Source organism: Manacus vitellinus, unplaced genomic scaffold, assembly GCF_001715985.3.
Source record: "Manacus vitellinus isolate BGI_N305 unplaced genomic scaffold, ASM171598v3 scaffold_9_pilon, whole genome shotgun sequence".
Classification (NCBI taxonomy): domain Eukaryota; kingdom Metazoa; phylum Chordata; class Aves; order Passeriformes; family Pipridae; genus Manacus; species Manacus vitellinus.
Genome location: NW_021940917.1, coordinates 13,355,286 through 13,383,093, shown reverse-complemented (window position 1 = coordinate 13,383,093; position 27,808 = coordinate 13,355,286). Strand labels below are relative to the sequence as shown.

The 27,808-nt window shown below is 45.6% G+C and overlaps 1 long non-coding RNA gene across 1 annotated transcript in view; it reads left to right on the top strand.

Moving 5' to 3' along the window:
* The window catches only part of LOC108641950, a 32,478-nt gene extending 8,763 nt beyond the window's left edge, over window positions 1-23,715 (top strand). The window contains exon 3 of the long non-coding RNA XR_001922349.1: window positions 23,638-23,715. This is a non-coding gene — a long non-coding RNA (uncharacterized LOC108641950). The remainder of the gene's footprint in view (window positions 1-23,637) is intronic.
* The last annotated feature ends 4,093 nt before the right edge of the window (window positions 23,716-27,808 follow it).

Below are 27,808 nucleotides of genomic sequence, written 5' to 3'. Positions count from 1 at the left end.
TCTATCGTTTATAGAACAATAGACTCAAAAATGGTAGCAACATGCAATTTTCTGTGTGTTCACGCTGCTGACAAAAGAGCATCGAGACTAAAAAAAGAGATTTTTGCCTCAGTAGAAGTTGAAGCTGGTGAGATTTACTCCCGCCATAAGTCACACTGCAGTTTTGAATGAGGCAGCCAGCTTCTGGCTGGTTCTTTCTCTCTTTCTCTGAAACTGAAAGGAGGCAGCCCTGAGAGGCATAGCAACTGAGTTGAAAGCTGCTGAATTAACCCAAACCACAGCTCTGTTTTTGAAGCATATTCCCCAGACTTTCTTACTAATATTTTAAAACCTAAACAAACAGATGAGCGAAGTGCATCCTTTCTGTGCACTCCCTAGGGCAAACAGTGGTGTACCCCTCTGTAGTTGATAGAGTTTCAGTCAGCACAGAAGTCTTGTGTAAGTCGTGGGCACATAATTCAGTGTTCTGGCAGTGATGACTGTCCCATGATCTCTCTGTTGGGAGTGTCTATCACCACCAGTGAAGATAGGTGCTAGCAAGGTGCTACAAGACCACATAAAAGATTAGGGGCATAGTTCTAGTAAAAATCTGTGGATACCTGTCAGAAGCAAGGAACCAATTAATTAAAGAGAGCCTCCTCTGGTTGTCCTCCTACTGGCTCACAGGATCCTAACTTTCACTTGGAATCCTTACATTAAAATTACAGAATCACAGAATGAGTCTGCTTGGAAGGGTCCAACCTCCTGGCTCAAGCAAGGTCATCCTCTGGATTTTGTCCAGACAGTTCTTGAATATCTCCCCTAAGGGAAACTCCAAACCCTTCTATCATCATCTATAGAAAGTGTCTCCCTCATGGATTGTCATACGTCATTTGTCTCGCTTCGTGCCCCAGCTTTGTTGATTAGCAGTGTGTAGTCCAGCTTATGAGAAGAAGCAGACAACCACTCAGGATGAGTATAGTTTCAGTGTAGCCTTTCTTAAATTTTGGAGACCTCAGTATCTGGAGAGTATCTCTAGAACCAGGATTTCTAAGCAAGTCCCCTTTTTCCCATGCAGAAATTTTGTCCAGGCCAAAAACCAGATTTTGGGCTGTTTGTGAGTGTCTGGTACACTATTCAAACAGTAGTTCTGTGTAATGCAGCAGTAATCTCTGAAGGCACACCCAATATCCACTCATCCTGAATGGCAACCACGACACATGTGCAGGCCTATTTTTTGTGTGTACAACCAGTGAATCCAAAATTACCTGAAAGCTGCAAAACCTTGGTTCACGATTTCTATGGGTCAACTACTTATGCTCAGACAGTCCTGGGTGTACTCAGCACACAGGTAAAATCCTCCTCTGTGTGTGGTTGATAAATCCAGTGTGTGTATGTAGTGTTCCCTGTGGAATTGCTGCACGTCACATATGCCTTGAGATGTCATCTGGTAGAAATCTGGAAGCCTTATAGAGAAAGTGTTGATTACTATGTTATTACCCCCAACTGAGAGTTTGATTGAGAATGAAAAATCCTATGTCAGATTTCTGCTTGAGGCATTTTGTCTCCAGCCACCTAAAGGATCTTTCACGAGATAACAACGTTTGACCACCACTGTGACACTGCAGTCTACACATTGCTGGGTCACTTTCAATTACTTCTGGGCCCTCCATCTGCACAGAAAGAGCAACTGATTTGAATTTCTTCATTGCAAAAGGGCAAGGCAAATGTACATTTTTTTGCCTGCTTGACTAGTTAGATGTGGCCCAACTCAGTGCATTCATTGCTAAAGAATTAAGAGATGTGCCAGAAACAGGAGAAATAAGCAAGATAGAAGAGGGACATGCTTTGAATTGCTTTCATATTTACATTTTCGGTCAGTAAAGAAGCACATGGATAGCATATCCAGAAATCCACAAAGCCCTGTCAGAGGTCCATTCTGCTTCCTAAGGTTTACTGGTAGTGACAGAAGATGCTATTCAGGTCTTGTCAGTGTTGCAATAATTTATACTTCCTTTCCTTTCCACCAGGAAGAGCAAATTACGGACAGAAGGGGGAGAAAGAGAGCGATAGAAAGAGAAAAATAATATTGGTGTTTTTGAGAAGATAGAGGTGGATTTTCATTTTCAACAAGTGTCTCTTTTTGAGTGATGATTTTGCTCACCTCTTCCAGCTGTGCAAAAATTCTCATCTAAACTGGTCCTTTAAAATGTCCATGGGACTGTTATCTGGGGTCCATGGGAGACTGATACAGATGATGCAAACTTTGTGTCTTAGGAAGGGCTGAATCCAGGAGCTGCCCATTTCTCTCCTTTAAGGGTAAAGTGAACCACTTTCCAGTGTCCACCTAAACCCATGCAGGACAACAGGAAAATTGGCTGTTCCCACCTCTTTTATGTGGGTCACAGTTCCTCAGGGCAATGAAAATGGTGCTGTAGAGCCTGGTGTATCTGGCCTAGTGTGGCACTGAGCTTGGGGAGAACTGGTAGTGATGGTTTTGTTTAAAGACTAATTAGAAATGAGAGATTTCTTCTGTTTTCTTTAAACCGTTGGAGAATTCCCCAGAGGGCAGCAGATTAAGGCTGCTACATGCAGGATTCTATGGCTTCCTCCCCTTGCCATGGACAAAGCAACACCTGTGACATCTGTGGGAGTCACTATTACAGATAATCCCTCAATGAGGTAGTCAGAAAAGTGGATGAAGGTGCTTCAGCATGTGTGCCAGGTACAGCTCCTCCCTTGTGCAGATCCTTTCCAGTACTGCAGGGCAGGCAGCAGTGCAGAGGTGCTGTGTGATTCAGGGAGCTCACGGCTGAGCACTGAACCACCCATGAAGTTTGTGATTTGGTGTCTCAATCATGCATGGAAGATGCTGTTCCCCTGTCAAGAACACTTACGTATTTGATTATACATGGATGATCAGTTCTGGCTTGCAAGGCTGGTCACACTGGATGGAGTATGGTTCCCAAAATCTGACAAAGATTTGTGTCATGAGACATCTCCAGAAGTTTTCAATACATCCCTGTGTGCCCAGCAGGGCTCACCACAGCGCTAGGTCAGGTAGCTCAGGCCCTCATCTGTTTGAGTGCTTGATCTCTTCAAGGATAGAGATCCCACCACCTTTCTGCAGCCTGTCCTGGGGCTGCACTGCTCTCACAGGAAAGTTTTCCCCTCACTTCCAAACCCTCTTGCAACTTGTGCCCCCAGGGCCTTCTGCCCTGTCACTGGTCACCTCTGAGATGAATCAGGCTCTGCTTTCTCTCTAATGCCCTGTAGGCAGTGGCAGACTGTAACTAGGACCCCCCTCAGCTGTCTCCTTTCCATATAAGCAAACTATGTTTTGCAGAATGGATTCATCTGAGCACATTTCTGTAACACAGTCAAGAATAAGTTAATCTCCAGTGAGGATCTGGCAGCAGGCAATGTGAAGGTAGGGTACATTTTCTTTAGAAGGCATGAGGCAAAGTGATGACTGGAAGTCACTGTGGCTAGTTTTTAATGATGGCAGTAATGAGGATGAAGTGGGACAAAAGAGAGGTGTAACTCTCTTTGAATGGTTGGCTGCCCCAGCACAGAGTCTCAAGCTCTTCTTTAGTCAGCATCAAAGTTTGGCCCTGCTTTCTACTCAAGGTATGTTCCTCCTGACCACAGCAGTATTTGCTTTGGTGAATTTTGTCTTGTCCTGTTATCTTGTCCACCCACTTCTGTGAGTTTGTCTTATGGGTTTTTAATCCAGGCAAGACTGCAGGATTAAAATAACTACCAATAATGGGTCACACAGCTGCATTGTGTATGGTTAGAAGAAATTCTTCCTCTGGTTGAATGTAAAGCTGCCTTCTGCTAGTTTTGGTTTTTTCCTCTTTGTTCTTGTACTGAGAGACACATGAGTACTAATTGCCCCTCACCACTGATGGGATCTGCTTTCACTCTAGTCATCTCTTTTCTAGACCACTATGTCATGATGTAGTTGGCTATTCCTTACTTATCATCTTCCCAATATCTTTATGTCCTTTTCCAGTTCTTCCATCTCCTTTATGAGCCGGGGAGATAAGGGTTAAATATTACTCAAGTGGCATTGTAAGAGGCATGTGAAAGAGGAGACTTAAGAGGAGGTGTTTAGATATGTTTACCAAGGAGGAGAGAACTGATGGTTGCTGGTTGTTTAAGTAATGTTTTCTTTGATTGTCTGAAGGTTTCTCAATGATGTAGGCAAAAATTATGACCTGGACAAGATTTTACCAGCACCACTGTCACCTTATCCTTTGTACAGGCCCTGGTCCTTTAGGCATCTTCAGTAAAGGTCCTAGTGGGTGTTGTGACCATTTCCATGTTGCCTAATTTGTTGCCTGCCAAGATGCATTTGGAAACACAGACAGTCCCTTTACCTGCCCCAAGGAGGAGAACTATATACTTATGAGAGCACTTTTGAAGAATTCCCCTCTTTTCTTTCCTGTCTGTAATGGTCAGAAGGTACTGTTTCAAGGTGGCACCTGAAAACTCACTCATTTGCCACTGGGAGGTTAACACAGACTGTACCACAACTGCCTCACAGATGTATTTGGAGATGTTTTACATATTTGTTGCCAGGGCCAGTTTCACAATCCAGACTGATGCCATGTGTGCACATGATTTTGTCAGGTCCAGGTGTTGAGATGAGGCAGGGCATTCCAGTGATGGTCTCTAAGGCAGGGGCACCCATGAGAGTTACTCTGCAATGGGACTAGGAAGACTGGAAAGTAGAAGAGGCCCTTTAAAGGTGATGTGACCCATGAAGTGAGGCTGCTGGAGAAACATCTGGCAGGAGAAGAGAGTTCTTGCAGCAGCTTGCAATGGACCCTGGAGGCCCCACAGCAGGTAACACTGGAGTCATTCCCCTTGCAAGCAGTTTCATGTGTGAGGGTCACAGCAGAATCCTCAACCCTGAAAGCAATTCAGGTCAAGATAATACCACAGTTATTAAAGCAGCTGAATCTGTCAGTTTTACTGTTAGAAAATGGCTTCTCAGATATGCCTGGAAGAAATGGAGCTATTTTATTTTCTGAGTTGCCTTTTACAAAGGAAATCACTGCAGGGTGGAACGTGGTGTTTGTGAAGAGGAGTGTTAAAACAGCTCAGGCTGAAAAGCACTCAGTTTTTAGACAGTAGAAGGCTGACAAGATTTTCTGTCTGCTTTTAGCATTTCTTAAATATTTGTAAATACATGTTTTTTGACTTGGCCTAGGTATCAGCCCCCATTTTTACTGGCACAGCCCAGACCTCAGAAGCTTCTTGTGCGGGGCTTGTGGCACTCAGAACAAGAGCTACTCTTTGTGCAGATATGCCTGTCCTAAAGCAAGCAATGGGCACTCAGGGGGGCAGCAGAAGAACAGATGAAGCAGCAGTCTATAATTTTCTACTAGGAATGATATGCTAGTAAAATGCTCTGTGTTTTTTTACAGAATTAGCCTCTCTTGCTGCTGAAATATTTCCTCCTTCAAAATCATGAAATACAGGTGGAAGGGAAAAACTCTGCTTTAAGAATAGCCCTTAAAGAAGCAAAAAGCAAATTTTTTGTAAACCATTTTTTGAAACCATTTCTGGTGTCCTTGCCCACAAGCTATCCCCATAGTTCAAGGTACAGACATTATGGTGACACTGTAGATGCATGTACAACAATAGGCAGCTCTGGAATGCAATGAGTTATGCATCACCTGTGATAAGAGAAGACATGACATATATGCTGCTTTGGCCTTACATCCTGTCCTTCCCCATCCCCTAATTTTACTTCATGACCCAAAACTTCACCTAAATACAATCTCTGTGCTTTCCTTTATTTCCCAGCTGGGTGCTGGCCTGACAACACCACCACCATCACTTCTGTGTGGTGTTCCTCCCTGTCCTTGCCACTTGCTTTGGCTCAGATACTCCCAAACAATACCCAGGCCTGGGAGAGCTCCCCATCCACAGACTGGATGTGTCCATCTGGTGTGGCAGAGGGGAAAGGGGATGTAACTGTGCAGATATGGGGTAGAGCTGCACCTGTTGGCCTCCAAGATGTGGAATGGTCCTGGATCCTTCAGGAAACTCCTGTAACAATCCTTACATGTATCCCTTCAAATTCAGGCCAGTTTCAAGCACACATAGGGTCCCAGCCACACAGGTCCCAACCACAGTCCCACCAGACTACCTCAGCTCCTAGCCCTTGGGCACTGTTTTTCCTTCGTCCTTCCTTCCACTGACCGAAACCAGCCCCTGAGCAGCAACAGTGGCAAAGCAGGTGGTATAAGTGTCTATACATATTTAGGTGAGAGGGTGCTTGGAGAGGTACCCTGAAGCCAGCATTGTGCAGGAGCTGGGACACGCTCCTGGCAGGGCTGTGGGGAACAGAACTACCCCAGTGTGTGATAACTCAGGAACAGCATGGCCTGCTGGGGTGCATCCTCCAGGGCTGTCCCTGGGAGCTGGCTGGGTGTCCCAGCTACCTCCAGCCTGCTGTGCATCTCAGGGGATTTAACCACAGAGGGAAAGGAGTCTGGAGCCTCCATGTACTTGCCCAGGTAAGGACAGCTTTGGTTCCTTCTGTAGATGAAAGAGTTGCCACACAAATGATCCAGCTCCCAGGCAGCTTCAGTTCTTCTGCCATGTACCCCAACTCTTGCAAATATGCAGAAAACATAAGGATAAGTTATTGATGGTAAAAACAGGCTTTGTGTGTATTTCCAGTCTGCTGGGAGGCCCCAACAAACCTTTAGACTGCAGGAATGGTGCTGTGCAGCACTGGCCCAGGGCAGGTGCTGCCTGGCTGCTTGGGCAGGCAGAGATTCTCTTCAGCTGTGCCCAGCAAAGAGAATGGAGCTGGAAACCAAAGAAAGAGGGAAACTGGGCCAGCAAGGGAGAAAATGGGCCAAGGAGGGTATTTATTTCTTTGATATTCTGCTCTTTGCTCCTGGTGAGATAAACATCCATGGGAGTCCTTCTGCCACGCTGGTGCAGCCAGGTCTTCGTCACAGCATCCATGAAGGAGGAGCAGACAGTTCTCAACCTGTCTGATTGCTGCTGTGGGCATGGTTTGTACTTGCTTCATTTTTGCCTGTCTCATTGCTTCACGGCTCATTTGGCTGAACTCTTCATACAAAATAACATGTTAGACGGGCTGTGTACTGGGAGTGTTGCAGGAAGGCAGTAGCTGTCTGGGGAAGGGATGGGCCAGGGGGCTCTGCTTTCAGCATCCATACTGACTGCCTATGAAGCAATTGTGCTTGTTTGCCTTGTCAACCCATTTGGAATATAATAATAATGTTTCAAGTCAAAGAAACACACCTATGAAACCAAATCTTTTGGGACACTGGCTCTGCCCCCAAGCTTCCCGTGCTGCATCCTACCGGCTTATTCCAATTCTTTGCTTTGCGTTAAACAAGGACAAGTGAGACTAACACGTGCCCAGATGTTTTAGTTGATAAAACTTTGTTACAAATGAGTGGAAGAGGTATCTCCCTTCCAGGCTTTGGTTTTGGTCCCCTTTCACCTTTCAGTGGTGCTGTTAAGTGGGTTAACAAATGTAATAAGCCAAAGGATGAGTGGCTGCTATTTTTTTTGAAAAGCGTATAGGCTGCAGCAGGGCACAGAAGTGTGTGAGTGGTGTTGAAGGAAGGGAAAGGGTAAGGGCTGGGTGAAGGCCACAAAGACTAAGACAGATTTCTCCAGCAGTAGCGCTGCTCTCCTGGACACCACTGCTCCCTGGGCAACCCAAAGTGCCTCCACAGCCTGGGTTCGCTATCGGCCACCCCACAGTGAGGGGACTGCAGAGAGGTTTGGGAGGGATGGCACATCCCCATGCCACTGTGGTACACCTCCATCCTGCCCCGCTGCTGAACATCTGGGATGGGGGGCACCAGGGTGGGAGGCAACACCATGATCTGTGTCCCTGTCTTGGCCGAGCCTGCTGCCAGGGAGGCTCAGGATAGGCTCTTCTGGATCTGGTGGCAGACCGAGATGCAGAAGGTAGGGACTGGAGCTAACAAAAGAATAGAGGAGGGCAAACAACTTAGTTTTTTTTAGTGCTGTTAGTGGAAGGAGTGAGCTGAGGTCTTCTAAACTTGTATCTCATGTTCAGAAGTGCTCCCTAAGTTCTATTTCTGAAAGCCTCATGGCAAACAGTGATGGTGGCTCAGTGAGAGGTGACTCACAAGGGATGCTCAGACCCCTGAAGTTCAGAAATGCTGAAAGCCTACCTACATCCCCGAATCAATAACTGTAAAATCCACACCTGAGGGTCATAAAAAGGATGGAAAAATGTAGATTAGAAGAGAAACATACAGAGCCCCCCCGGTCCAACTCCCTTCTCAAAGCAGGACTCACCAAAGCCAGGCCAGGTTGCCTTGTCCTGCTGAGTCTGGAATATCTCCTAGGACAGAGGTCTAACCAGCTCTTATCTGGGCCTTGTCTGCACCAACAATGGAAAGAAATTTTTTCCTTATGTCCAACCAGAACTTCCCCTGTTGCAGAACTTCCCCATGCCTCTTGTCTTGCTGTTTCCTCATGTGCCTCAGAGAAGAGATGCCTCTTGCTCAAATAGGCAATGGCTGACTGCAAATAGACCCCACAGTAACCTTGTCTTCTTCAGGCTGAAGAAGACCAGTTTCCTCCACTTCTTACCATAATGTCCTGTATTCCCATCCCCAGGACATCTTTGTGATCCTGTGTTTGAACTCTTCAGTTTAACATCTCTAATGTCTTGGGAAACCCAAAACTCATCCGAAAACTCTGGATGTGCTGAGCAGAGGGGCACAGTCTCTCTCTGCAAAGTTTGGGTTCACTTTGTGCTAGACATCTTTTCATGTGTGCTGAGATCATCTTTTGTTGTTGGGTCTAGAAGCTGTGCAGAAGGGAAAGTGGTGGTACATCTTCAGAGTGTGTGCCTTCTGCTGCTGGAAGCTGTCCAGGGGACCCAGGGATAGTGGAGGATGCTTGTATACAGTAACACGTGGTTGGCTCAGAGCTCTTGTCATTTGCTGTATGAATTTTGAAAGTCCTGTACAAACCTTCAAATGCACAGGGCCATATTCCCTGCCCAAATCATGTATTCTCTCCTTATACACTTACACATGAACTAACACTGGCTTTTAGAAATCCTCCGTGCAAGTACAATATACCTGCCACTCTCCCTGTGTTTAGAAACATTACTTAAAGACTTTGGATTATTTGATATTTACATCGTTTCACGCTATGTTCTTGCAATTTCCAGCTGGCTTTTATTTACAGAACAGCATGAAAGAAGTACTTTTGACAAGCACATGTAGTGACTGGTTTCAAAAAGATGGGGCAGGGCTCGCCTTACAGACATTTTTAGGCTTAATTAGAAAAAGTTGTGGGGAAGAAATAGCTGCACCTACATTTTTCTGTTTCCCACTGGTTTTAGCTGCTGTAGCATGGGATACATTTTTTATGTATGCAGCCAAGTTTGACCAACTCTTAATAGGCACAATGGTACAGCATACTGGGGTCTGCTCCCAGCTTTCAGTTGGGCTGGTCTTCCTTGGAGGAATACAGCTTGAGGCTGTGGAGCAGCTCAAGCAGTCATTTAGTCAGCCCTCTGTTAAAACAACAGATGCTGTAGCAGTATCAAGGATTTTGTTTATGGCACAGACATCTTTAACCTGTGTGTAGGAAAGATGGTCTTTCTGCTTCATTACGTTGTGACAAATGGGTTGTTGGAAGAGGTTAAAACAGCCTTTGAATGGGAGTCTTGCCTTCCCATACAGCTTTCGGTTCATTAGCTCCAGTTTCTGCAGCAGTACAAGGCAAGGAAGAGACAAAGTTCCAGAAGATTCATCTGTCTCTGAGAAATGAGATGTTGTTACCACGAGCAAAACTAAAAAAAAAGCAAAAAGGATTTAGTCTCTCATAAAGCCTTCCTTAACTACCATAAAGGGTTTGTTGTTGGTTTTTTTTTTCTTAAATGCAGAAAATTATTTCTTTTCTAACAGAAATAGCTAAGAGATTTGACTCATCACTCCCAAACCAGAACGTGCTCCTGTAAGCTGCTAGCTGACTAAAATCTGTACACTGCAAAGCAAGTTTGCATTTTCCCAGAGGTGATTGGAAGTGATCTTGCTGAGTTATCCAGTATTAAAGTTGATGTATATTTTGTTGCATCCAGGTTTTTTTCTAGGATTGCACAAAGCAGGCAGAGCTTAGGAGCAGCTTTATTTAACCTTTTGGAAATCAATGATTTCCGGATTATTTTCAGGCTTTTTGGTAGTCAGAATAACAGATTACTCATCTATTCTCATTAAACAGATTTCAAGAATGGCTGAAATCCCAGGATCTCATCTATTAAGCATATGTAACAAGTTGATTGTTTTGCTTCCTTGTGCTTTTGCAGTGCCTTAAATCTTTGAATGCCACAAATGGATCAGATGACCTGAAGACAGTCATGTCAGGCTGTGTTTGTGTGTTTGGGGCAGTTCATTCCTATAAAAGTAGGCTTCAGAAATAAGCAGTAAAGGTATCTAGGATGAACTCCACATGTGTGCATCTTCCCAGCAGAGTGGCCACTTACATACAATTGCTTGTAGTTAAATTGGATGTGTGAGTCTTCACTTGGTAATGTAATACGTACACAGCCATATCTGATTGTGGCATAATGCCACATATTTCCTTCTATGAAGTATGAGCAATCTGAAAGGCAAGGTATTGTCTTTTAGCAGTGAATTTTTAATAGATAATCATAGAAATCATAGAATGGTTTGGGTTGGGAGGGACCTTAAAAACCGTCTAGTTCCAACCCCTTGACACGAGCAGGGACACTTTCCATTAAAACAGATTGCTCAAAGACCCATCCACCCTGGCCTTGAACACTCCCAGGGATGGAGCATCCACAACTTGTCTGGGCAACCTGTTCCAGTGCCTCACCATCCTCACAGTAAAGAATTTCTTCCTAATCTCTAATCTAAATCTACTCTCTCTCAGTTTGAAGCTGTTCTGCTTTTTTCTGTCACTACGTGCCCTTGTAAAAAGTCCCTCTCCAGCTTTCTTGTAGCTCCCTTCGGGTACTGGAAAGCCACAATTAGGTCACCCCAAAGCCTTCTCTTCTCCAAGATGAATAAACTCAGATGAATAAACTCAATTCTCTCAGTCTGCTTTCATAGGAAAGGTGCTCCGTGCCTCTGATTGCCTTGCTGGACCTCCTCTGGACTTGCTTCAACAGGTCGATGTCCTTCCTGTGCTGAGGGCCCCAGAGCTGGACCACAGAGTGTTCCAGGTGGGGTCTCACCAGAGCAGAGCAGAGCAGAGCAGAGCAGAGGGGCAGAATCCCCTCCCTTGCTCTGCTGGTTGTGTTGCTTTGGATGAAGCCCAATATACAATTGGCTTTCTGGGCTGCAAGTGCACATTGCTGGGTCATGTCCAGCCTCTCACCCACCAGCACTCCCGGGTCCTTCTCAGCAGGGCTGCTCTCAGTCTGTTCATCCCCAGCCTGTGCTGATACCGGGGGTTACCCCAGCCCAGGTGCAGCACCGTGCATTTGGTCTTGTGAATCCTTATGAGGTTCCCATGGGCTCACTTTTTAAGCTTCTTCAAGTCCCTCTGAAAGGTATTCCATCCTTTAGGCATGTCAAGCACTCAGCTTTGGTGTCATCTGCAAACTTGCTAAGGGTGCACTCAATCCCTTCGTCTATCTTATTGATGAAGATATTAAATAACAGTGGTCCCAGTACAGACCCTTGAGGGACAGCACTTGTCACTGATGTCCACTGAGACTCTGAGCTGTTGACCACTACCCTCTGGATGTAAACACTCAACCAATTTCTTTTCCATCTAACAGTCCACTCATCAAATCAATCTCTCTTCAATTTAGAGAGAAAGATGTTGTGGGGGACTATATCAAAGGATTTACAGAAGCCCAGATAAATTATATTTGTAGCTCTTCCCTTGTTTACTGATATAGTCACTCCATCATAGAAGGCCACTAGGTTGGTCAGGTAGGACTTGAAGGTTAAACTGCTTTTCCTCAAAATCTTTGGGTTCAGATGTCATGCTTTCCCTACCATTAGTTGAAAGCTGAGACCTTTATGTACTCCTGTGTCCATGGAAGCATGGTTTACAGAAAAGCGTGGAGCAATATAAGACTCAGAAATCCGGCACAGCCTGTGGCACAACATGTGCAGCACACCCTATACATGTTGGCTGCCATGATGCTGCAGCACATTTTGGTTGTTCGGTGCTGAAATGAACTGAGCCTCACTGAGAGTCACTCAGCTCATGAGAGATGTACCAGCAACACACAAGGAGACATGTGAGAAAACATAATCTGCAAGTGATCCTGCCTGAGTCAGGCTTAAGCTGTAACCGTCAAGGTCATCCCTGTCCTTCCCCAGTTATAGAAACCCCCTTGGAGAGGGAATGGATGATGACCCAGTGCACAAAGTTCATAGGTGTTCAGCAGGAAAGAAGCTGACCTGTAACCCTGATTTCTTACTGAGAAAGGCAAAGGCAAAAGGAAGAAGGGAGTCGTGAGTTGTTCTTTGGTACTTCTTGCTCTGATTTTTGCATGTTGGATTCTGCACATCAGAGAAAACCTTGCTGCTGTTTGGACTTTCCAGATCACCATGAAAAAACCATAAGGCTTTGTCCCAAAGATTTTATGGGTTGCAGGGTCAAGAAATACCTTATCTCATGCCTTTCTACCATAGTGGTCTGATGATAATACTCCAGGGTGTTGTGTTGTTTTTTTTTAATACTTACCCAACTTAAGTACCTGCTGTTTTACACATCTCTAACTTAATAGGAGAACTGGGTTATATGAACACCAGAAAGGTACTAACACTTTTTCCACCAGTGTTAATCCTATTACAGAGTAAGATGGGCTACCTGCTATTTTGGACTCAACAGGAGTGCAAAGCATATTCTAAGGTGCCTTGCTAGGTAATCCTCTCTGTGCTGATAATGTGATTGATATGTTCGGGTCTGTTTTGTTTATGAGACGCATAGAGTATCACAAATACAAAAGACTTTCAGAGGGAGTGGTAAAATTACCCTGGAATTACAGTCCTTCAAAATTCTAAGAGTTAAAGTGACTGCTCATTGCTTCGGAAATGGTTTGGGCGTGATAAGGCTTTATGTGCACATTTTAAGTGCATATAAAAGATAGTATCTAAACGAGGGGGAAAGGGTGCAGCTCTCTCTTTTTTTGGCTTAGGGTGTCCAGGACATGATAGGGCATGTCCTGCTACTTTTTATACTGATAGATGTGAACTTGAAACCTAAGTCTTCAAAATGCAGGGGAGGGTGGGGTGGGGTGGGGGGAGGAGGAATGCTTCCAGAGATAAGCAAAAGACATATTTGTATTACGACAATTAAACCTGTTGAATGTGATAAAGCTTAATGTAACCTCCAAAAGTTACAACAGTCCAAGTGCAGACACTCATCTGCAATAATTGAACAACTTGTCACATCCCTCCATGGGGCAGGGAGCTGATTGAGATCCCTGTTAGAAGAAGTTTGCTAGCACATGGAGTTAAGGTGAAGCAGCCCTAGGCTGCCACCACCTCTCCCCCCTTACCCTTACCCTCCCACTTCTCCCTCTGCATGTCTCAACACTGTCTCCTGGTACTACCAGCAGTGCCAAGCTCTACTGTGGCTCCAAACACAGGCAGGGCAGTTCAGTGCTCTTCCCTGCACAGGGGTGAGCTTGGGGCCTATAAGAGAGAAACAAGTCAAAGCTTACTCCAACATCCCTGTGATACAAGGGATGTTGGTCCTGGAAGACAGTAATAAAGCATATCTGCTTTGCAGCTGGGAGGTGTCTGTATTTGCAGATGCAGCTCTCTCCAGGTGAAGGAGGTGGTTTCCTTGTTGTTCCTGGAGGACTGAGTAGCAGTGAGTCCACTGGGACTTTTTTCTTCCTACTGGCCAACAGGCTGCCGGCAGAGCTTTTAGACACTCCTTGTCATCAGCAGGGCAGTTATCACCTGGAGATTCAACATCACAGTCACTCCACAGGAGCTCCACCTTAAATCACCCTGAATGCTGAAGCTGGGGCAGGATATGGCAGCTCCTTGCTAAGCTGGGTATTTTTCTGCATGCACATGACACTATAGCATGCTTCTGGTTTCAGGGTGGAGTTTGAAATGTGGCTTCTGACCAGTAAAGCCTTTGCACCCTGCTGTCACTGATCTACTAAGTAAATATTCAATAGAGAAGTCTTTTGGTTTAGTAGGGAAAAACTGCTCAAGGTCTGCATCCTGCAGATGACCCTTAGATTTACACCTCTCACACCTCTGGGATCTGAACCAGCAGAGCTCAAATCTGTGACCCCAAAAGCAAGACACAACATTTTTGTACACCTGAGATGTGGGGTTGGCTAGGGATAAGAGCAAGTCAGGGAGGCTCATCCTGATGGATGATGCAATGTTCCTTCCTCATTCTTTTCACTGAAATGTTTTGCACTGTGATAGCATATACACTTAACTCATTTGGTAGTAAAAGGAACTCAATTTAAAATATGTGCCTGAACACTCCAGAAAGGCACCTCTTCCCGTCTGTTGTATACAAGACAGTAAGTAAATGATCCAAAGAAATCCAGGTCCTGCCATTCCAGGAGGTGGAAGAAGCAGAGATCAAATCTTGACTCCACACTAAAATTACTTTTTTTTTTTTTTTTCTGAGAGCAATTGCAGGAAAGCTTCCCTGTTGCTATCTAATGGGTTTGAAATCTATTGTACCCATGCAGTGACTGAGCCAATTGTTTCATTTTATCCATCTGTGAACATTTTCTCAAAATGTGCATCTCTTCTCACCTGTAAGAATGATAGGACAATACTGTGTCTATGGTGACATAACTCAGAAAGTTCTCACAGACGTGGCTTATTTTTATTGTTTAGTTTGCAACAGAGTCATTCTAGGTACGAATAAATATGTTTGTCTTTTCAAAATAGGTAAAATCCACAGCCTTTAGCTATTAGCAGAGATTCCTGGCTATTCAGGTAGCTCACACAGTGCTCACAGCTAGGTAAGGAAATAAAGGTGACTGAAATGAGAAACTGATAGAAAAAGCCCAGGTGAAGGACCCCTTCAAGAGAAAGGTTCCTCTTGGGTCTTCCCAGGAACTTCCTTGAAGGATTCTCTGAAATGCTGATTGAGAGGGCCCCCTGCTCAGTAAGCACCAGTATGAACATGGTGATGACCTACACAAAGGACCAGACACAGAGGTAACATCTTCTCTTAGCTTTTATTGTGGTGTAAGAAAAACTCTAGATATATTTCCTGTATTGAAGGAAAAAAGTAAATAGCAAAATTTTCCAATATCTCACTTGGAAAAGGCATTTTTTGGTTCGGATCTAATAACTTAAGATGATCACTAGTTATATGAGCTACTCATAGATTTGCCAGTATAATGCTTTTTCCTAAGAAGAAAGCTAGGCTTTTTAGGGAAGCATGCAGAGAAACAATGTCTGAACTTCCCACCTAACACTTCACCATAGCAAAACAAACTTTGAAATGCATGAAGGTTTGGGATCATCCTGAGAAAGACGAGTCAGTTTTAGTTCTGAAACAGTGAGTAGCAAGTGCCCTGGAAGTTTAAGCACGTTACTTTCCATTACCAGAAAGCTTTAGCTAACCTGAAGCAACGAGCAGCCGTGTGGTTTTCTCTGTGTGTGGGAGCTCCACACCTGTAGTAATCCAAAAGGAAGCATCACCTGCTCCCTACTATAGCAGCCAGATGCATCAGGCTAAGTGGTGCCCAAGGGATTAGCGTCCTGCTATTCATTTGGGCCCTTCTGGAGTGACAGGTAGATTCTGTGCTTTGGCTCTAGAGCTTTGGCAGACATACCCTAGGTATTACTCACCATACAGCTTTGTCAGGATGTCAGATTAAAGCACACCCAACCTGCAGACAAAGCCATGTTTCTTTGCTGCTTGTAACTCCTTCCAGTAGCTCACTTTTTGTCCTAAGATAATAAAAGCGTCAATGCTCCCTTTTTTTTCCTAATTAGTAAAACTATGTTTACAAGGCACTGCCAGTCCATTTCCTTCATGATATCTGTTTTATTGTTTGGTCAACAATACCTGAACTTTCAAACTCTAGGAGCTAACAAAAGATGGATTTCCCTCCTAGTTTTCATATATGGCAAAACCTTTTTGCTGGTGCCAGTATGAAGTGATGGGTGGGTGTTCTTTGTTAGAATAACAGGGTACTCAGAGCAGGTGGCACAATACCAATTCCCAGGTTGGGCCAACACCAAAGGATCAAACTGATGAAAACAAAACATGTCTGCAAATGATGATGTTTTAGGAAGGAAAACGTTTTTGCAAGTGTTATTTTTGAGTTTTTGATCATTAATTTTGCAGCTAAGCTGATGAAAATATGGATTTCATAGGCAAACTTCTAAGTGAGTGGAAAACTGGATGGGCCATCAGGTTCAAGAACAGAGGTCCATCAGTCAAAGAGTAGCTGGCAGACAGTTAGAGGTGCCATTTCTCAGGGGTAATCCCACGCCAACCTTTTTTAACACCTTTATCAACAAGCTAGAAGAGGGGATATAGGACTCTGGGGATAATTCCACACTGGGGGAGCAACTGGAGGGGAACTCAACCCTTTAAGAGGGGCCTTAGCAGACTGCAGAAATGGGATGCCATGAACCTCCTGGAACACAGCCTGAGCAAAGGATGTGTCTTGCCCCTGGCTGGGAGGAGCCCAGCAGTGTGCAGAATGAGGGCCATGGTCTGAAGAAAGTGCTGCAATCCTGATGGACAGCAAGGAACAGCAGCTAGGGGCCTTTAGACCTTGGTGGCTGATCAGGGCCTGGATGGTCTTTAAAAGCCAGTGGAGAGAAGGGCTTCTCCACTGCTATATGGCACTGATCAAGCAGCATCCTGAACTAAGTTCAGTTTTGGGACATTCAGTCCAAGAGTAGTTTTGAGAAAACAGAAATGAAACCATCCCACAAGCATGGTGCAGTCCTTGGACATGGCCTAGAGAGGTGGAGATAACCTGATCTAGCTTTGTGGTAAGCCCTGCTTGGAGCAGGTTGTTGGAATAGGGACCTCCAAAGATGCCTTCCAATCTAAATTTTTCTGAGCTCCTTTAATTGCATTTCACAGGACTCTTGTAGAAGGCCTAAAGTTAAGAGGGAGAATTTGCTTTGATTCAATGCAGCTTCTTATGCCACGCCCAGGAGGCCTGTGCTGAGATTAGGTGGTGATTTACAAACAGGAGACCTTATGCTCTGACAGTGGGAGGATGGCAACAGGGTCCCAGAACACACTTCTGCCTTGCCTCTTTCTGATACCTCATGAAACCCAAACTAAGGAGAAATGATGTGAAGGGAGGCAAAACTACCACCGTGTAGCAGCCCCTGTATCCTACAGAGCATGCAAGACCTGCCCCAAACCCAATTTATACCATCACCCATGAAGAGGGGCTGCAAGAGACTCAATGAGAACTTGATACCTGTGTCCCTCATCCACTGTGTCATCCCAAGTGATCCTGGCCAGATTGCTTGGGTGTACACCTCTCTGTGTTTGTGAACACACATGTGAGAGTGGATATGGGAAAATCTGTCAGTGAATGAGCGAGTGAAACAAGCTTCCTTAAAATTTAAGTGGCTTTCCTGGTCCATAAGAGCTGAGGCAAATCAACTGGTTGCAGAGGTCCTGAAAAGACCCACTCCCAAGAAATCACAAAGCACCAAGTCCTTGGTAAAGGTGCACTAGGGATTCCTCTGTATGCCTCCAAATATTTTGATAATAGAGATCAACAGGAGGTCAATGATGTAAAACTTGATTTTTAGCACTTCTCTAACCTGACAGACATGAAAGAACTCTGAAACACGCTACTGAAAGTAGACCTGACCTTCCTTCCTACCAGGAACACATGGGAAATAATTCTACATAGTTACACAATGTGCAGCAAATGCTATATCAGAACAACATCTGAAAGGAACGGATGGAAAACTCACATGCCCTTTTGCCAGACACTGTTGCAGACTGAATAATCCCGTTGGGCTGCTGACTTATGTTTAACTCTTCAATTAAGAGCAAGTCCTATACTTGGTACTCACATGAGTGAGCCCCAGGGTCACATAAATAATCCTCAGGATTACTCAGAAATTATTTTTTAAGGTATGATTAACATATGGCTGGGAGCAGCAGACTCTGCACACAGTCACGGAAACTTTCAGGTGGGGAGGCACAGCTGAAGGTCTTTACTCCCACCCCCCTCTCCAAGCTCCACTGCCTTCAAAGCAGGGTCGGGTTGGTCAGGGCCTTGTCCAGCTAAGTTTTGAACATGTCCAGCAGTGGAAATCCCACCACCTCTTTTGGCACTGTCCCAGGGCTGCACCACTGTTGTTTTTCTCCTCACCTACAAACAGATTTTCCCATGCTGCAATGTGTCCCTTTTGTCCCTTATGACAAGGGATAAAATAAAGCTTTTTAAGACCAGACATCCCTGTGAACTTCTGAGAGGAGGTTAGTAACCTCTGATGAGTGGCCATTAGGGCTTCCTTGACATGTCTCTTCTCCAGGCTAACAAAGCCTGATCCCCTCCATCTCTCCTCTTTACATTAGACCCATCAACCATCTCTGTGACCTTGCAGTGATCTCTCTCCAATCTGTGATATCTGCCTCCATCCCCAACAGGTACACAGGAACTGCAGCCACACTGAGAAGACAAATGCTCTTCTGATGATACTTTAATGCTCCTATGGCCATACCAGTCAGTCAGGACTGGCTAGAAGTGGTCCCTGGAAGAGGGAATAATGTGAGCTTGCATGGGAAAAGGTGCTATTTGCCATGCAAGGCATTAAACAGCAGGAGTTTGGACAGCACAGGACATTGTGGTCAGCTGGTGATGGTCCTCTGGACTCTGGCCAGGTTAGAAAATGATACTTAGAGGCAGGATTTCATCCTGGCACTTGGGCAGCATCTTTGAGAGCCCAGGCCCTTTGCATATCAGTACGAAACAAATGTGTAACTAAACCATGCTGCTTTTCTGTTACACATGTACTGCTCTCTCCTTATTAGATTGGCTTCTTCTCTTTTTTTTTTCCCCTTTATTTTCTTTTTTCTGACAAAATGTTCTTGCATACCTTTCTTTAATAAACATTGACTACTAGGGTCATGATGCTCTGGCTCCAAGTACTGGTCAGCCACAGAGAAACCTGTTTGGCTCAGGCAAATGGCTCTTTGCAGTATTTCCATGTTCTGAGGCTTTCCAGTATAGGTACAAGCTCCAGACAATGACTGTTGAGCAATGCTGCAAAATCTGGGGCCCAGATCTCTCCCAAGAACTACTCCACCCATGCCAACAGCACAGTAGTCATATCAGGTATGAATTCACATTATCATTTAAGCAAAAGTATACACAGGCTCTCTCTGTTATGCTCTGAAATATGTCAATACAACTTAATATCTGAGGGCTGAAATACACTGAGTTGCTAAGACAAACATTTGGTATCAGTTTTTGAAATTTCACTGAAACTGTTGACCCTCATGCTCATGGCAGCACTGCTCAGAAGTTCACTAGCTGGGATGGGTTTAACCTGACACGCCGATTTTGGCTTTTGCAGTCAATATTACAAATACACTCATCACACTGCAGCCATGTCCTCCACTCAGCACACTGCAAAGTTATCTACTCCTGCTGAACACAGCTTCTTTCAGCCTATTTGTTATGCTCAGGGGATGGTGACCGGACCTCCATGGAACACCGTGGGGTTGTGCTCCTTCCTGGGAAGCTCTGACAGGACGAGTCCAGGCTGCAGGGGAAATGGTTTGCCCTTCACAGTCACCTTTGCCACTTCCAGCTTAGCCTGATGGACTCTCAGGGACATGCAGCTGAAGTTCAAGGCCTGAAATACCTGCTTCCACAGGCGGGGAAGCCCACAGTCTGACCTTTGTTTAGAAAGCAGTTTTTTGTGGATGTCAGCTTCATGTAAAAGAACAAGCCTTTTACTCCTTCATGTAAAAGAACAAGTCAGGGTATAAGAGTAAGGTCAAGAAGATGTAAAAATATTTGTATACAAGCATTTCTGATGTCTGTGTGTGGTGCTGAGGAGCCTGTGGGTGTTGCTGGTTAACCTGGAGTTTACAGGAATCACAGAAACGAGTGTCAGAAACCTGGGGCTAGCCTGGCTGAACCCCCAGGACTGCTCCAGCATTCATTCCTTGGCTGTACTTGTTTAGGCAAACCAGACAAAAAGTACCTGATTTAGTCTGAAGAGGGAAGTTGGAGTACAAGGTAAACATGTATGGGCAGCACTCTTGAGCAGCTTGACTTTCAAGTTTCCTGAGAACAGTCATGCCCACAGAGTTGGTAATGAGAAGGAATTTGTTTGCTGAAGGATCTCTGAGGCTCTGTGCTTCTTTTCCAGGTGGGGGCATTCAGACAATTGATGAATGAAGCATTTTCTGTCTGGGACAGTAAATATTTAACTGGAAAGTTTAAAAAGATCCATGCTTCTGAGTTTTCAAGGCCTCCTCAAAGCGTCTTTCCTGCAGTCACAAAACAAAAAGCACAGAAAAGAGGGCAGAGCCTAAGAGACAGGGAAATCAGAAAAGCTGTGTCCCTTTGTGGTGCACGGTAATCCTGCATCACCTTCACTACAGCATGTGCAAGAAACCTGCAGCACCTGCCTCTGACATCTGCAACACGCTGCAGAGCATGTCTGCCTCCCTATTCAGTTTTATTCAAGCACCCCCAAAATCCCATTTGTCACATTAGATCTAATCACTGAAGGTTCAGTGCTTTTCTTTCCTTGGACAGTCAAGCAACACAAAATGTGGCCTGCCTAGAAAAGTGAAGAGAAAGGCCAGGTTTTCACATGAAAATGTCTTTCTCAGGTGTTCCCACTGTTTGGTCTGGCAGCTTTTGGACATGAGACTGGCATCAGCAAGTACCTGGAACTTTTTGGCGTGCAGTCTTTAGTGGCCTGATAGCCAGGCCATCAGGATGCATCAGGTTGGTTTGTTATAACATCCTAGCAGGGAGAACTGTGCCCTTTGGAGGTTTGATCCATGTGGCAGCAGGGTTTAGTGATTTGAGCAGAAACGAGTTGCCTTCAAGCATCAAAACCAGCTGAATCCTCCCTTTCACTAACTAGGTTTTATTTTGCGGTTCATTCTGGAAAAGTAGCTGCTGATCAACAGTCTTAACAGTTGTTCTGAATTGATGTGTCTCACATTGTATCCTGTGATGTTACTGACACAGGCTGTGCGTGCTTAAGGCCACAGCACATTTTGTAGTCAAGCACAGTGGAAAAGAGAAGACCCTGAGGTCAGTGTGCCACTCATTCCAGCCAACTCAAGGGCCTTCACGTCTCCAGCAGGATGCACCCATGTCACCGGTGAAATGCCTGCCTAGCTGAGCTATGACAAGGAGGCTTGAATCCACACTTAACCACTCAACAGCTCACACAAGTGGAGACTGGAAAGAAGATCTGCTGGGGAAAGAGTGTTCTTAAGGGAGGTAACGCAGGCTGTTGACTTGAGAGCAGTGCATCTCTTCAGAACTAAGCACCAGCAAGAGGAGCGTGGGAAGGACAGAAATAAAGGACCAAAGAGATCTACCAGGAGTTTAGGTGGGTTTTCTCTTGGGACTGGCATTTCTCGGCAGCACATCTCCAGTGGCCTTGATGGTGGGGTGTTGGCTGGGTCTCTGGGTTCTTTTCTGCAGGGTGATTCACTTTCTTGTTCAAAGTGGTCAGAAGTAATCCTTTTGTACCTGAGCGGCCCATGATGGGAGAGACATTTAGGAGAAAGCTACACCAGGAAGAGGTGGCAAAAATAAAAGAAGAGGAAAATACTTTGATGCAACAAGAGGGTATGCACAGCTTAATAAACAGTAAGGGGTGGAAGGGTGCTGTTCTTGTTCAGCCTGGAGAAGAGAAGGTCAGGAGGGTACCCAGTTTCTGTAATTCATTCCACTCCCTTGCAGGGTTACATAGGAGAGACGCAGACTATCCTTGCAGGTTCACAGGGAAAAGGCAAGAGGGAGTGGACACAGGTCACAACAGGGAAAATTCTGGTTGGACATATGAAAAAAACCTCCTTTTACAGGAGTGGTGCAGGTCTGGGACAGGCACCAGAGAAATGGTGAGATCTCTGTCCTTGGAGAGTCTCCAAACAGACAGGGTAAGGCCCTGACCTAGTTTTCGTGAGCCCTGCTTTGATCAGGTAGGTGGGCTTAAGACCACCAGATGTAAATCTTTCTGTGATTCTTTGAGGAACTCCACAGTGACCCTTCTGAGACATCTTTCAACACCACGAGCTGTAGCAACAGTAAGTTGTAGAGGTGCCTGTGTGAGGATAGAGCCTGGGCCTTGGGGTGATGGAGGGATGTGCACATGCCTCCTGCTGAGAAGTGCCAAACACTCCTCCTTTGCTGTCCTTCCCATCACCCCCTGGTGGCTGTTACCTCAGAAAAGCTAAACCTTACACCACATGTGCCTCGTGGCCACACGTAAAAAGTTATGTCATGGCACACTACTGGTGTTTGATTTCTGTACAGCAAAGCCTGTCATGTCACTGATCTTTGGAGGAACAGCCATGACACGGCCAAAATAGCCTTAGACCTCAGCTGCTGGCAATTTCTCTATGCTCTGCAGCAGGTGGGAAGGGGCATGAAGGACACAGAGAAACAAGGGTTCTGCAGAGCAGGAAAGGCAGCAATGAAGCTGGTGAGCAGGGCTCAGCTAGAAGTTTCCACTGCCTTGGAAAGGATCTGCTGAGTTTGCAGTGGGATGCCGCACTAAAGGCTGCATGGGGAGTGAAAATCAGGAAACCCAGGCAGGTTTTGTCTCTGCTGCAGAGAGCACAGATAGGAGGTGTTGTCTGAGTTAACTGGCTGAATGTGAAGCCTTGTGGTAGGCATGTGCTTCTACTCCTCCACTGTTTGATAAGGCCTTGAGCCCACAGACTGCTCCAGAGCAGAGGTGACCACCTCCTGGGCTTATATGGTGTGAGAGGCACTGGCAGAGGGGCCTGGCTGAAGAGGGAACTGTGTGCAGTCCTTTTTCCTGGAAGAGAATCCAAGATGGGAAGAAGATAGGGCTTTAGCAGCAGATAAGCCAGCGATACCTTCGCCACATGCCTCCAGAAGGATGGAGGCAAGCAGACAAGTGGAAGTGAGAGATCAGGCATGGCTGGGATAGCATAGGTAGGCTGTGGAGGCTTATGGAGATGGTCTGGAAGTAATCAGAGCTGTCACTGGCAGTGTATTTCTCAATACATTTGTCTTTCATGCCTGTGAGTCACCAGCAAGCCGGAGGAACAAGAATCCCCCCACGCAGAACTGCGTGTGAGCTGTCCCTGTGAAACTGTGGAGCACAGTGCCATTGGGATGTCATATGGCAATACCTGGTTGCAAGTAGCTCTGTCCACTGGGAATTGGCTTTCCATGAGTGTGTAAGCCTGAATTTGAGCTTCAGTGGAAGATCTCTTTCTTCATTACTCTTTAAACATTTGTCTTTCAACTGTAAAGGGTTTTTAACAAATCCTGCACAAAATTTCTCAACTATTTTTAACAAAAAACCCCACGCACCTAAGTTTACCACCTTTCAACAGAGGATTTGACATTTTTTAGAGGAACACCCCTCTCAACAAAGTGATGGGTTGCTCCACTTCTCCCTGAGCCTTTCCTAGAGCTCTCTAAATGTCTCTTCTACTCCCTTTTCCTAGGGAGAGAAGCCAAGCAAAGGTGCAGGATGTTGTGCTGAAACATGTTCTAATCTCAACCCCATGAGACAAAAACCAGAAGGAAGGAGTTTGGATCATTTTCCTGGGGGCAGCAGACACAGGTGATACTGGAGGAGAATGGGGCATCTGGAGACCTTGCCAGGAAGGCTCACCACATGCTGCCTTGCAGCAGAGCCTTCTGCTCCCCAGGATTTCTCCCCTCACAACCAAAATGCACCAGAGATGATGATGACGACCTAAATACGCTGCATGTGTTTGAGGCCTGCTCTCAAGCTCCTTCCTCTTTTCTCCAGCAAATGTCATCTGAGCTTCGGGGCCTCTCTCCTTCTAAAGCCCAGAGAGCCTTTGCCAGTCATCCTTATGTAAATTGAAAATTTATGCACACACCCCCATCCATGTGCTGTCATCCCTTCTGCTTGCTCATAAACTCTCTGTCAGACATCTCAGTTTTTCCAGTCAAGGCCTCTGTTTCCTAATGCAAACTTTTCCAGACAAATTTTGAGGATACGTGTATCTGTCTATTAAATCTAGGGCTAACAAGGTGGAGGTTGGCACCAGTCTTTTTCCGTTCTCCTAAGTGCCTCCCAAATTATATCCCATGGCTGTTCCCCAATATAGTGCCCTTAGGACAGTAGAATGGGGGCTCTATGCATGCACTGCAACCCGATCACCTTTCAAACTAAACTCTGTCTTAGGAGGAAAGAAAATGGAAGCTATAATTAAGTGTCAATACCCCCCCTTTGTCAGAGTGGACTAACTCTGCTAACAAGGTTCTATTTGATATCTCTTGCATCATGACCCATGGCATTTTACTCACATAAACTGAGCCAAGCAACTGCTATCTGAGGTTATTCCCATAGCTTACTCCTCAGAGGGGTATGGGTTCCCCATCCTTTGAAAAGAAATTGCAGGAACCATAGATTCCATAGTGCAGCAAAGGGGGCCAGGAGATCACATGTGAAGACCTACAACAACTGGTGATGTATGAACCACCCCAAAAAGTGCTGAAGCATATTGACTGTGCAAGGGAGCCAGTGATGGAGGAAGCAGCACTAAGCTTTGTCTCCTTTGTGCTTGGCTTCCATTTGAAATCTGCAGCAGCCATGCAGAAAAACAGGGAAATGTGACCAACCCTAATTTACACCCATGAGTGATCCTGCATTCTCGTCAGTCCTGCCCAAACTTCAGCTAAAGGCACAACATAAACAGGAGGATAGTAATTATAGCAGCCAAATGGCTCTGCCAGTCCACTTAATCTCATTTTAGGTGCCTAATTAATATCCCTTGAAGGTGACGGTCTGTGATGTACTTGTCACATGGATTAAAAAGCAAGCAACTGATAAAAAATAACTCTCTGTGGAAAGTCCTGTTTCTGACTATTCCTGGCACAGATCCAGCAGACATCTGTTCTTGGCACACCGCTCCAAAGTAAAGTAGCCAAAGATCTAGGAGAAGATGCTGTTTCTGGTGAAGTTTGCAGCTGATGGAGACACAAGTGGTGTGGTACCTATGCAAACACACCATGTTGTGCCACACTTCCCACACATGGAGGATGCACAACAATTTTTGGAAAGTGGGGACTCACTGAAATGCATAAGAAGGACTCAGTGAAAACACCCCAGCAGTCCACAGGCGAGCCATGGGAGTGGGTGGTCCTCTCTGTGCAGCTCTAAATTAAGAGAGTGTCATGGTTTGGCTCTCTGGTACAGATAAGGTAACCACTTGTACCAACAGTACAATGGTGGTGGATTGCAAACAGAAACTGCATCCCTCCACAGTTCGAAGAAATTAGCAATTAAAGGGTTTTTAAAGAACAATTTCTACAACACTCTGCCTGAGTGGTGGTGCACCCATCTCATCCTGTTTTTCCTGAACTCCATTCTTCCTGTGAAGAGAACACTTATTCACAGCATGCAAATGCCTGGGGAGGGCAAGTTTCTGACTGTGTGTGGCAGTAGGTGAGCCAGAGTGTTCGTTCCACTTCACGTGGACCAAAAGGAAACCTTCCTCTTTTTTCCTTTCAGATGGTTTTCACTAATTAAAAAAAAAAACCAAAAAAAACCCAAAAAACCCCAAAACCCAACCAACAGACAAACAAAAAAAACCACAACAGGTCAGGGTCAGTTTCAAACTGGAAGCTCCTCATGAAACAAGAAAGCAAAGGAATTAATTTGGAAAATGTCAAAATGTGTTGTTCCTGCTTTCAGGAACTTTTACTCCCCTATTTTCAATTATAGACGTTTGTCGGTTTGGATCAAATTCCGGAAGTAATTTAGTTTGCCACCAAAGCACACCTTTACTGGCCAAGGTGCGTGCCTGGAAACTCCAGCTGTGGTGCCGACCCTGCTTGCCGGTCATCATGGTGCTCCTGTGGGGGTTTGTTTATAAACATCACTGTATGAGAACTACCTGGGCAAGTTTCAACTGTGGTCCAGGACACCTTTACCAAATCCATCTCCTTCAGCTATAGCAGATCTTTCAAAGGGAGGAAGCATGAATCTTAAGGGTACGTAATTCAATTACTGATGAACTAGTAACCAAGACATCCCTGGTCTGATTCCTTGCTGACAGACTTCTCTTTCAAAAATGTAAGAAATCCCTAAGCAAACAGTGCAGAGCTGTCATCAAATTTGGAGATGTGTAGCTTTGAACGTTTAAGGATTTGGGGTTTTTCTGTGCACAAAGGCTGTAATGAGTCACTTAAGTCTCCAGTACCAGAGTCAAATCAGGGTAGCACTTAACAGCAAAGCAAAGGTTCCACCAGCACTGGTGTTTGACGTGGTAACTCCCCTGCAAATTGGCCAGGCTGCCAATCAGATCCCCCTGATCTCACAAGAAAGGAATGTGAGGACACCAGAAGCAACCACCTACCTAGTGGTTCCTGGGCAGGGATTGCACATGAGCCCAGCCCCGAACCCCCTTTTCTCTGCAGTGGCTGGTGTCCAGGGCTCAGGCTCACCCTGGGCACATGGAGTTAAAAACCCCTGTCTTCAGGATCCTTTATGCAGTCTGTTGAGCTGAGGGCATAGATTCCAACAGCTGGGATTCTAATGTCATCCTTTCCCCTGTGGCTGGGGACCTGGAGAGATGATCTGCTCCACAGAAGACTGTTAAACAGCAGTACCAGACTCATCACTGGGATTTTCTCCATCTCCAGAATCACAGGCACATGATAAACAGCAGCCTCTATCTTGCTGGTCTGCTTTTATAATGATTTGAGTGCTTGCCTTCTCCAGGGAGAGCTGATTGCCAGCACAGATAGCAAGTATTCCATACTTATTCCATTCAAAACACGGCAATTGGGGTTTGGTCCATATGGATCCTAGTGGGTATGCTCAGAGAGGGCCTTTTACCTGTAACTGGGTTTCTTCATGCTGTCGCAGCAGAGACTGACATGCAGCTGATCGTGGTTGCTCACATCTGTGAGCTTTGAGGAGAGACCAAACTGCTAAGGACATGTCAGGGGTGAACCTTGCTCTGTAGAGAATTGCTGAACTGTATGAAGAAAACCTAGCATTCCTGTTTCCACAGGTAGAAAAGATCATCTGCCATCAGGAAAATAGCATATTTTTACGTGAAAAGAAAACAAATATGCAGGCAGAGCATTCACTCAGCTACTTCCTGGTCCTGTTAACATTTTTTGTCACAAAATCACAGATTATTTATGTGGGAAGTAATTGCCAGAGATCTTTGGTCCAACCTCCTGCTAGCTCCAAAGAGAACAGGTTGCCCCTCACCTTGCCCTTGCAGAGTCTGTCGATGCCCTTCAGCTGTGGCAGTGAGAGCCTGTCATCCAAACCCGTCCGTGCCTTGGCCCTGAGATTGCCTGTCTGACTGTGGCAGCACTGGATGCTGGGGCATGGCTTGGGTTGGGACTCTGGTTTGCCCAGTGCTACCCAGTGCTCTGCCTGACTCGGTCCTGCTGTCAGTGCCCGCGAAGAGCCTGCAGCTGGTGGCTCTAGGGCTCCTCAGAGCTCAAAGGAGCTTCCAAAACTGAACCTGTGGTCTGATTCTGGGTGAGAAGGAGGATCCCTGAATGGTATCCATGTGGAGCTTCAAGCACTGCACTCACTGGTGAGGCCTCCCAGGGCTGCTTCTCGGACACTCTGTTTCCAGTGGTGTTGCTGGAATTCAGAATAGATAAGTGGAGAGA